Here is a 10,514-nt window from a genome sequence, read left to right as displayed (position 1 = left end):
CTGCCCACCCCCACCATGCCCACATCCCCCAGTGCCACATCTCCACGGTTCTTGAAAGCATCTGACATTTGTTGTTCTTCCCAATGGGAAAAGCCCAGTGCTGAATTTGAAAGTGATACAGTGGAAAATGCATTCAGAAGTGATAATTTGAGGGGCAGAGCACGGCAAGCCGCATCTCTGTTCTAAGTAACATCACCCCAGCAGAAAAACAGGGAATGGTTTCACTCTTAAATATTCCTGTTCAAAAAACATTGTTTTGAAGAAAATAAAGAGAGAGAAGTTATGCCTAGGAGTGCTCCTTGGGCTGCCCAATGCTACCCTGAGCATTCAGGAGCAACGCTAATACACACAGACTTTATTTCAGTGACAACTGAAATTCTGTGGTGTTTTTTCAGTGTTTATTCATTCATCTAGGAAGATAAGTGAAATAACACAGCTCAGATTTTGGACTCAAACGTCTTCCTGATGCTTTCATTCCATTTGTTTTCCCTTGACCTTTCATGTTGGTACTTTACCTTCAGAAATACCCGTGAGTTCCCCACTTATAACTTCAGCATCTCTCAGACCTCTTCTCAAACTAAAAATCTGTTTTCATCCCTCAGAGACAGCAGTAGGATGACAGCCAGAAAGGTTAATTGCTTTTTACAGGCGGCATGTATGGAACAAAGGAAAAGCATCCCTTTCTTTCATGTTCCATGTAATTTTTGTCCTTGTTGAAAATGTGGCTGCAAGCAACAGAAAAAGAAGGACCTTAATAAGGTGTATTTATTCTAAAATGAAGGGAAATAGCTTCGGGACTTCAATGATCATTTTTCAACAGAAGGATGATAGAAGCTGTACTCAAGGAGGCACAGGATGGAAAGCCTCTTCTTTCTGAGCTTTTCAAAGAAACAGGTGGGGGGAATGAAAGATGCAGAGCAGAAAATAAAATTATGATAAAGTCCACAACTGCAGCAAGAGGCTTAATCAAGGCAAAAAAAAGAAAAAAAAATTATAAAAAAAAAAACACAAACAAACAAGGGAGGGGAGGAGAGGGAAAGAGAGGAAGAACCCCCAAAAAAAGCCAATGAAAAAAAGCACCCAAAAAATATCAAACCAGCATTTTCAACAGATTTGAGCCTGTTTGTTGTTGGAAGAAAGGAGCTACCACACTGGCAAAGCAAAAAAAATAGCCCTGTGTACCCCAAAACACAATGTGCTATGGCTAATCTCTGAATCTGCTTGACTGAAATTGAGATGAAATTCCAAGGTGGCGCTTTGAATCAGAATACAGAATATCCACTGATTCCAGATGTTCTCCAGGGGACATCATGAATAACAAGAAAGACATTGGGCAGGAAGACTCAGCAGCTCAGTGTGAAGTGTTGGCAAAAAAAGACATTGGTGTTTAATGCTTGCTATGCTGAAGGAAATTGTACGTATTTAAAACATTCAACAAGCATTTTCCTTGTGGCCAGGATATTCCTAGATTAAGGCTCCAACTCAAGAGCGTAATAACTACAAAACAATTCTGTGATTCTTATCATTCTATATTTCTAACTTCCTGTTACTCTTCCCTATCCCCAGCATTACTTCTTCAAAGTTTCCTTGTTTTTTTGTCTGAACTCCTGGTTACTTCCTAAGGAGACTTCATTTTTAATTAATTTTGGCTTTCAGTTGCTAGGTTTCTTTTTCTTTTCTTTAAGAATTTTCAACTTGAAACAAACTGTAATTTTTAGTTATTATGGAGATGTTTTATGAAGAAAAGAATTAAAACAGGTATGGACTGGGACCACAAGAAAGCACTTTAACTGAAAAGTATATATATGCATTAATTAAATACCTAGGGAATCCACATGAATAATTTTACAGAAGGAAAATTACTGTGTCAAACAACAGTAGAAAAACAGGTGAGAAAATTCCTTTACCCTTCAGACGATGCGCAGGACTTTTGTCAATAAATTTGGGTTTTAAAATGAATTTTGAAAGTGAATTTTATCAAGTAGTTCATCATGTCCAAGAGCCTCCACTGGGAGTTGAGCAATTCAAAGAATACAGAGTTCAGAATAGCACAGCGCTCAGAAATAGTTCCTGCAGCAGAGCAAGTTAAGTCTGTAGAGTGGAGGAGGAGAAAAACAACACATTAACATCAGAGAATGGTGACACATCGACTTCACATCAGTCTTCCCCTCTCTTTGGGAGGAAATGCAGTTGAATTGATATAGAATCAACTGAAGAGATACTGATAAGAACAAACATGGACTAAGACTTGCTATTAGAACAAGAGCAGGAAAATAGAAGGAGAGGGAGGACAGAAAGAAATCTCAGTAAATAACAGTAATATTGGGAAAGAGGTGAAGAAGAAAATGGAAAACATAAAAACTGTGATGAGCAGAAAAGAACAGCGGGAAGTTGAGGCCTATTATAGAGGTATATTCTCCTAGCTCAGGAAGTGGTAGATGGAAAGCTGACAGACCAATGCTTCCTCTTGCTGTTGTTATCTAGAATATACCATAGTACTGTAGCTGTACAGACCTGTGTTATTCAAATAAGATGAGAATAATTAGCCATCAGTAGTAAAAGTCTGCATTTACATAGAATGCAAGGCAATGTAATAGTCATGGTAATTACTAGACAGCAGGTTGAATAGAAAGTGGCTGAATTTCAAAGTCAGTAAAGGACAAAGTTACAATATATTAAAAATGAGGTTAAAGTGGATTGGCAACGTCTCCTTAAAATAGTAGGGAAAAAAAGAATTTAGAAATGCAACAATGATTTTAAAGGATCAAGCAGTATTTGTTTCAGAAGGGGCAGTGGGTATTTTTGGATACGTTACTGATTTTTCTACCTTCAATGGAAAAAGGAAAAAATTAGTCAGATTATTGAATAAATACTCTTGCTTCAATTAAGGAAATGCCTGAATTGTGTCCATTCCCTACTTGTAAAAGAAATTATTATTAAAAAAATAAAGAAAATAGTCCAGAAAGGTTTAGAATCTAATGTTGTGAAGCACTGTGAAATGTTGTACCATTAGACTTGTTAACCTCATCATTCAAATCAAACATATTCCTTTCTCTGGAAAGAAAACAATTATAATAATTGAAATATTCATGGGAGAGTCACCAAATAATGCAGTACATATGATTCTGTGATTAGCAGATTAGTATATTAACAGATCATAACAAAAGCAATGGCAACTAGATGAGATGGATATCCAGACATTATAATGCTGTGGAGCAACGATTTTGCTCATTACATGATTTGATTTTGATCATTACACAAAATAGTGTGGGAGGGGGGAAGGGACATCTTTCATCTGTTTTTATTACTGTTAAACACATACATATGCAGACATGATGTATCTGCACACATATATAAATGCATTTATCTCACACACAAAAGCTCTAGGCATATTTTCTTATGCCTTTTGTACACAAAAGTTTTGTCCTCCAAAAAGAATTTCTGTGGATGTCATTTTGGGGACAAAAGTGGTTTCAGTATCAAATCCAGAATATCAGTGTTTGTTTTCCATAAGGATCCTTGAGTTTTCATACTCATTAGGGGAACTTGCTCAGATTAGCAAGACAAAATGAGCAGCAGTGAATGTGTGGGTGGGGATGGCTGTCTTATCCAAGAAATCTCTGGCCTTTTTTTTCTTATTCTCAGACATGAAGAAAAACAAGCTGATCAGGAAATAAGTAAATGCTCATTCAGATGGCATTGCTGTTTTTATACTATACTCTGTTTGAAGGCACTAATTCTGTGTGTTATGTTCCATCTCCAGATACAAAGTCAACCTGAAAAAAAAACAACAACAACAACAACAACAAAAAAAAAAAAAAAAAAAAAAAAAACTTCCACAGAATATCAGCAATTCTGAGAGGGTTAAGTAGGGTTTATATGTGTATGTAATTTAAGTGGGTGAAAAGGCATGCTTTGCATCAGAGAACCAGCAGAGGTGAGGACTTCATTTTCTACAAGAAGCAGTTGAAATCCTCTTGACTGAGATGATCAAATGAATAGGCTTGTGAAGGCAGGATGTGGCTTTCCCAAGATCAAGACGACAGAGTTTCAGATATTGTTTTCCCCTGCCTCACCTCGCAGTGACTCCAGAATTCTCCATTCAACAATTGATTAAACATCCAGTTCATCATCTCGTTGGACTTCCCACCTCTTCAGCAGTTCAGGTGTAAGGCTGTGCTTTGCACTGCTGGGTACCCTTGCTGTTGAGCACCCATTTCATGAAATTTTTATCCATTTCACAATTTAGAGGGTCTGATGTTATTTCTGAGTGGGCTGGATAAAACATAATCAGCTTACGAACAATAACTGAACATGAGTCTTACATTTTTAAAAACACAAGTATTTTCAACACAGTTGAGATGATTTATCACCCTTTTTCAGAGAGGAAGTATTATACAGAAACAATTATTCTGGGAAAAGATTCAATCTATGGACACTTTCTGCTGTCAGTTTACATTTTGCTTTCATTGTTTATCCATACTATCCACAGCACCAAAACTGGAATTTGTTATTTCCATGTAGCAAAAAGTAGAGAATAGCAGGGGAAGCACAAGACCATCATTTATATGCTGTTTCTTGAAACCAAAACAAAGTTATCTGCAGCCCGCTATGGGCTACAAGGGAAGGAATTTAAGGGGCCAAATTGGAAGATACCATAGAGGTAATTAATCTGAACCAAATTTTGAAGCTATTTCTGCAAGCAGATGAAAACCACCTTGGGAGCCAACAGCAGGCAAGTTACAAACACAGTTAAATACTACTGTCAGCAGAAGAATCCTCCAACAAGAATGCAAAAGCAATGACCAAATATAGCAGCAATCAATTCTCTGTGCACAATGTCAGCCATCACATACAAGATGTGTCAGAGTATAGAATGTTGTGAAATAAAGCCAGGGTAAATTTGTGGTTTAATTGTGGCTATGCAGAACAGAGTGAAGAAGTATTAGGGCAGCTGAGATGTAGTGTCTCGACAAAAACATAGTATATAATGCCCCATAAGCAAAGGAGAAGGGTAAATGAAGGATGGAAGTCAACAGGATTGGCTTTGTTAGCATTAGAAAGAAGAAAGCAGCATCACCCAGTGTTTCTGAGCACTTGAAGAGAAACTGTTTCAAGATACATTGAATCTTGAATCAGGAATCTATTTCAAGATACATTGACTGACACTGGTGGTCATGGTAGGAATCACTACTGATTTCTAAAGTTCTGTTAGTGGAGTGGATTACAGCTCAGCTATAACTCTCTCACACCTTTCTACCAAACCTACTTGTCTCACCCATTAGGCAAAAAGTGGATCAAGGACATCTTATTTCACATGACGAAGTCAAAGGCAATGAAAAGGACCTTACGTAGTGGACCATTTGTTACATGAACTGCACTGCTCTACGGGCATCCATCAAGGAATTCAGGACACATCTTTTGTTTCTCTGGCACCTGCTAGATGCCTGAAAGGTAAGTGATGGATGTAAATCACGTTCAGACAGAAAAGCAAATACTGAACTACTGAGAACTGGGAATGTCTTCATAGTAGAACTTCATTACCTCATTCAAGTCATTTTTGTCCACTTATCTTCTTGTGGAGGAAAAAAAAAGACATTAGAAAGATAGGTATGGAAATATCAAACTGCACTGTCTCAATCCCCCCCCTCCCCTGCCCCCAATGCTCAGGAGAAAAAAAAAAAAACAACTTTATTTAGGCATCCTTTGGTTTAATGATGTTATCCTTGCTTTACCTATTTTTACAAGGTGAGCAAGATCAGGATGTAAAATTTTTCCACCATAAGGAATTGGATATTACTGCTTCAGACACCAAATCTATTGCACTCTATCCCAGCTGCTGTGGGCCTTCAAAGCATCATCTAGGCCACTTATTTTACCTGCATCAGGACTGGAAATCTCACACCACCGCCCAGAATCTCCATTTTGACCTGTGATATCCCCTCACACAAATCAGACAATTTGGACAGTGGTTTCAAAACAGATCAGTGGCCTCAGGTCCTTGTACCGGGTTTGTATGCAGGCACAGAAACATAACGAGCCTTTCCTCCAAACCCTTCCAAAGTCCTGCTTAAGGGAAGGAGGAGAATATCTTCCTGCCCAGGGCTGTATGCCCAAGATGTACATAGAACTGAGGCTGCTTTTGAGGCAGTAAGAATATCTAAGCAGCACCGAGTATGCTGTTATACCACACAGAGGCAGCCTTTCTCCCAGTTTCAGAAGGTACCAAGGTACAGGAGATGTACGTATCTCAAAAAGCAAAGAAGGCCTGTGCAAATTTTCACTTATTCAGAAATTCAGCTACCATGGCTGCAACTGTTCAGCACCATACCTTGGAATACAGAGTTCGCCTCTTGTCACTGCAAAAAACACTTCACAGAAGAGACCACAGGACAAGAGAAAAATGGTAGAGTACTTGAAAATTCACACATCCATCCGAAGTCTTTGTTGAACACAATCTTGTTTCTGTGCCTATATGACAGTGCTTAAAGCTGTCAGTTACATGAAATGAGAAAGTTGATTGCATAACTTTCCAAAGGTTAAATTAGCAATACCAAATACTTGCAATTTCAAGTGAATCTCTTGCATCTTCTCATGTATAAATGCACGTATAATACCTCCAAACTTTCTGACACTCGATTACTTTGAGAGTAGTAAGTCATAAATTTGTTGACTTTTGTTCTCTTCAATTCTGGCTGCTGTTTTACTCCAGTATGGGAAGTGTAAGATAACATCCAGACTGTCAGCATGCTGTCAGACCAGATCAGAGGAGCTTACATCATACAAATTTGCTATTACACCTAAAACACTGCATCTGCTACTGCAATCATCTAAGGATTTAGAAAGATAATTCTCCTGCTCATTCACAAATCCCTGGCAGACACAACGATCAAAAGAATCCTTCAAGATTCGGGAAATGGATACAGAGTCATCATGTTGTAGCCTCAAAGCAGCAGCAGATTAGCCCTTTGGGCTGTATATTTTCATTCAGGATGATGCCAAAGTCTCCCACTCTATCAAGAGCCACCAGCAGAATCGTGCTTCAGATTACACAATGCCTCTAAGGGCACACCAACACCACATATCTGCCTCCAAATGAATCCCTTCTAATACTTACCATATGCTCAGTGATCTCCAGAGTGTTTAAGACCTCATGCAAAACACAATCAGAATACTTTGCACAAACATTCTCATGCTGCAAGAATACAAGGCCCAGGAGCAATCTGCTTTATTGACAGAAATATGAACAATGCATCAGCTGTCAGTACATAAATTAACACACATTGCTATGGATTCTTATGCTACACGTGACCATTAAAAATAATTGAATATGCCCAGCATGGAAATGAAAATGGTTGGAATGCAGAAAGAATGCTTTTGCTCTAATTGATACTTACCTTAAGATTTCTGTCATTAAGTCATTTTATTATTCTGACTGAAGCCGCAAATGTCACCATCTTTGTAACCTCTGGATAATAAATAAAATTCGGATAACTGGAGCACATATCTGAAAAGTGATGTATTTGCCTTTTATTTTGGTCGCCAAAACTAATTTTAAGCGTTATAAATGTTTAAGGAGAACATCCAGATCCAGACCTTAAGGTTACTTGAAAAATCTACTGGAAACATAGAAGCAAGTAAAGTTAAGAAGCTATTCCTTTTTGGCTTCTCTGAAGGGTAAAAGAGGAAGAAATTAATCCTTCTACTCCAGCCAGAATAAAGAATCATCCCGATTCTTTATCTTCACAAAAGATGAACAAAGCCAGGGGCTCATTCAAACCCTACGCCTACTCATTAACTTATGGACAGGCAGGTCTCACTGACAGGCACCCTCCCTGAGTCTCAGGTTCCCTCTTTCTCCAGCATCCTTCATGCACTTCTCCAAGCACTACAGCTCAACGTGATTTGTGTACAGAACTCAGTCTTTAAAACATCTCTGATGATCTTCTTCCAAAAAGCCAGAAGTCAAAAGGCAGTAAAAATGAAATATTAGGTTAAAAAAGCACATTAATAAAGACTGTGGGCTCAAGAGCTACATCTGAAGGACAGTATTCCTTTTGGTCAGCCATCCTCATCAAAGTGGAGGAGAGATGGATTGCTTGGCAATCCCAGCCACATACTCTAGTTTCTCAATAACCTGTCCTGGCTTCACAAAAATCCCAGAGACAAAAAAGAAAATGCATCTTAACACACACAGAAACTCTGACATCCAGAAAGCTAACACTGATGTAAAGAAAAAGGAATCAATTAATAACAAATCAAGAATTTATTGATAACTACATAAGAGTTCACGGTGACTCAGGACGTTTCCCACTAACCAAAACTGATAGCGACACAGGTTGGCAAATAACCAGTATGATTTTAAATGGATTATTGCAAAAAAACAGGGGTCCTTCAGTCTCCTAGCTTCCAAGTTAACTCACTTCCTTGTGTTGGACAGGATCAGTGCCCCAGCACTCAATACAGCAACATAAGTGCAGATAGGATTATCTGTACAGATCCTAACAGGCACCACAATGCCTTTTAGGACCCCTTGAGCATTTGTGGGAGAAAAGGATGAGCTGGCAAATAGATGATAGGTGTTCAAAAATACATTAAAAATCCAACTATACTTTGCAATTCAAATATTTAAACTAGAAAGCAAAAGCCTTGGCAAGCCTGTTGTAAATATGCACAAATAGATTTGCACTAAGAAAGTAAATATACTTGAAGCCATAAATCTAAGTGGTAACAAGTTCCTAAAGTGCCCCTGGTAAGGAGAAAGGTGGCCCATATGAAAGCGGGAAAACTTATTTGCCTCAGAGGAATAGTTAAGCCTGTCAATAATATTAGATACTTCTCCTATTTTTTTTTTTCCCCTCTTATAAGGCATTGTTTTCTGACCCAGATTGTTAGCCAATTAAATTAAAATTGCATACAATTTGAATAATTACAGTCACTGGAAAGCATACAACCCATCACAGTTACCCACTTAGCACTGACACTTGATTATCAAGTGTCCTATATCACAAAAGCCAGGTCAGCAAATAACCCACTCTATGAAGCTAAGGAGTATAAAACCTTTCCACTCCATTTCTCATCACAGTTCTACCATAGAACCATAGTTCATAACATTTCTTCTTCTGTTATTTTATTTCTCCTCCTCAAGGAGAAGACCCCACCACCTCTCTGGATGCCTGTGCCAGCCTTATGTCACCCACACAACACAGAAATGCTTCCTGATGGGCAGAGATCAGTATTCTAGTTTGTGCCTGGCAAAAAGGTGTCTTCTCAGTCTGTCTAGATCTTGAAGCTGAAGCAGTAAACACAGTTATATTAGACTTGCTGGCTGTTCAAAAGTGCAGTTCAACTTGCAGAGATCACTAATAGCATAACAAGATTAGGACCATGAGAGGGCTTGAGTAAAATAAACCGCAAACATTCAGTTGCTGATGACTTGGAATCTACTTGAATATTGCTTTCTCATAAAATGAAACTGAGAAACCTTATATTGCAGCTATCAGTTGCAGAATAACCTACCCAATTTTCACAAAAAGGAAATACATTTGAGCACACTAAGAAGGTAGCCCCCTAAAGCTGCTTTCTGTTTTCAGTGACATTAACAGTGATGAAACTCAGAAGCATCATCTCAGCCACTTAGAGCATATCTCATAAGAGCCAAAATAATCAGCCATACCTGATTAGGAACTCCTTCCTTCTAGAGAAAAGCCACAGCATAACACCCACTTTTCAAAGCGTCAAGAGCTGAGCCTCACCTTATTATCATTCCCAGAAAGTGCAAATAGTTGCAGCTGTGTAATTGACAAAGCCACTCATTACCTCCCTATAAAGTCCTCTGCATACACAGCTGAGGTGTGTTTGCTTACCTGAGGTGTTCTGAAGTTACAAATTGTCAGGTCTTACAAAATGGAAGGAGTGTTGAGATATTTTGAGGTTCTTTTATGTTCAGTGAAAACATTAAGTAAACTTTTTTTTTATTGTGGGTTGAACATTTGACATAAGATCAAAGGCTGTTTTGGAATCAAAAAGACAACTTACTTCCATATCTTTCTGCTATCCAAGACAAGGTAACCTTGGCCTGAAAATAAGTAGGGAGCATTGGTTCTCTATTTCTGTGGTAATGACATGAAGCAGGAAAAGAAAGCAGAGTAACTGAACAATCGTTATTTTATTCTCTGAATAGAAAGCTGGTATGAAATTGAGGTTCTCAATTTAGTGTTTTGTGTTTCAACTCAAGGAAATCAGTGCACCTTCCTGATGAGAACCAGCATTATATTGCAGTCACTTTTGTAAAAGTGACAGTTTTTAGTAACCAAGTAGAGTTAATTCCAACAGGCTTCTGTATTCCTACTGCCTGGAATGGACACCAGCAAGTACCTGGCAATTCTGGCTCTCTAGAAGTTCCTCGTAAGTACCTGTAAACATAGCTCTTTTCCTTCTAATTCCCAATAAAAAAAATACCAAATCTACTGTCAGAAGTTCCACTTGTAATGAAAATGAGTTCTCTCTCTCAT

The 10,514-nt window shown here is 38.3% G+C and overlaps 1 long non-coding RNA gene across 1 annotated transcript; it reads right to left on the bottom strand.

Annotated features, from left to right (window-relative positions):
* Positions 1–455: 455 nt before the first annotated feature.
* Positions 456–9,826, bottom strand: LOC125696231 (uncharacterized). The gene is made up of 3 exons (XR_007378236.1): positions 9,677–9,826; positions 1,908–2,091; positions 456–725 (listed from the first exon to the last, which is right to left on the bottom strand). It is a non-coding gene; the product is annotated as an uncharacterized LOC125696231 (long non-coding RNA).
* Between the last annotated feature and the right edge of the window lie 688 nt (positions 9,827–10,514).

This window comes from Lagopus muta, chromosome 7 (assembly GCF_023343835.1).
Source record: "Lagopus muta isolate bLagMut1 chromosome 7, bLagMut1 primary, whole genome shotgun sequence".
Lineage (NCBI taxonomy): Eukaryota > Metazoa > Chordata > Aves > Galliformes > Phasianidae > Lagopus > Lagopus muta.
The sequence above is the reverse complement of the archived record's forward strand: the minus strand, read 5'-3'. Positions and strand labels throughout refer to the sequence as shown.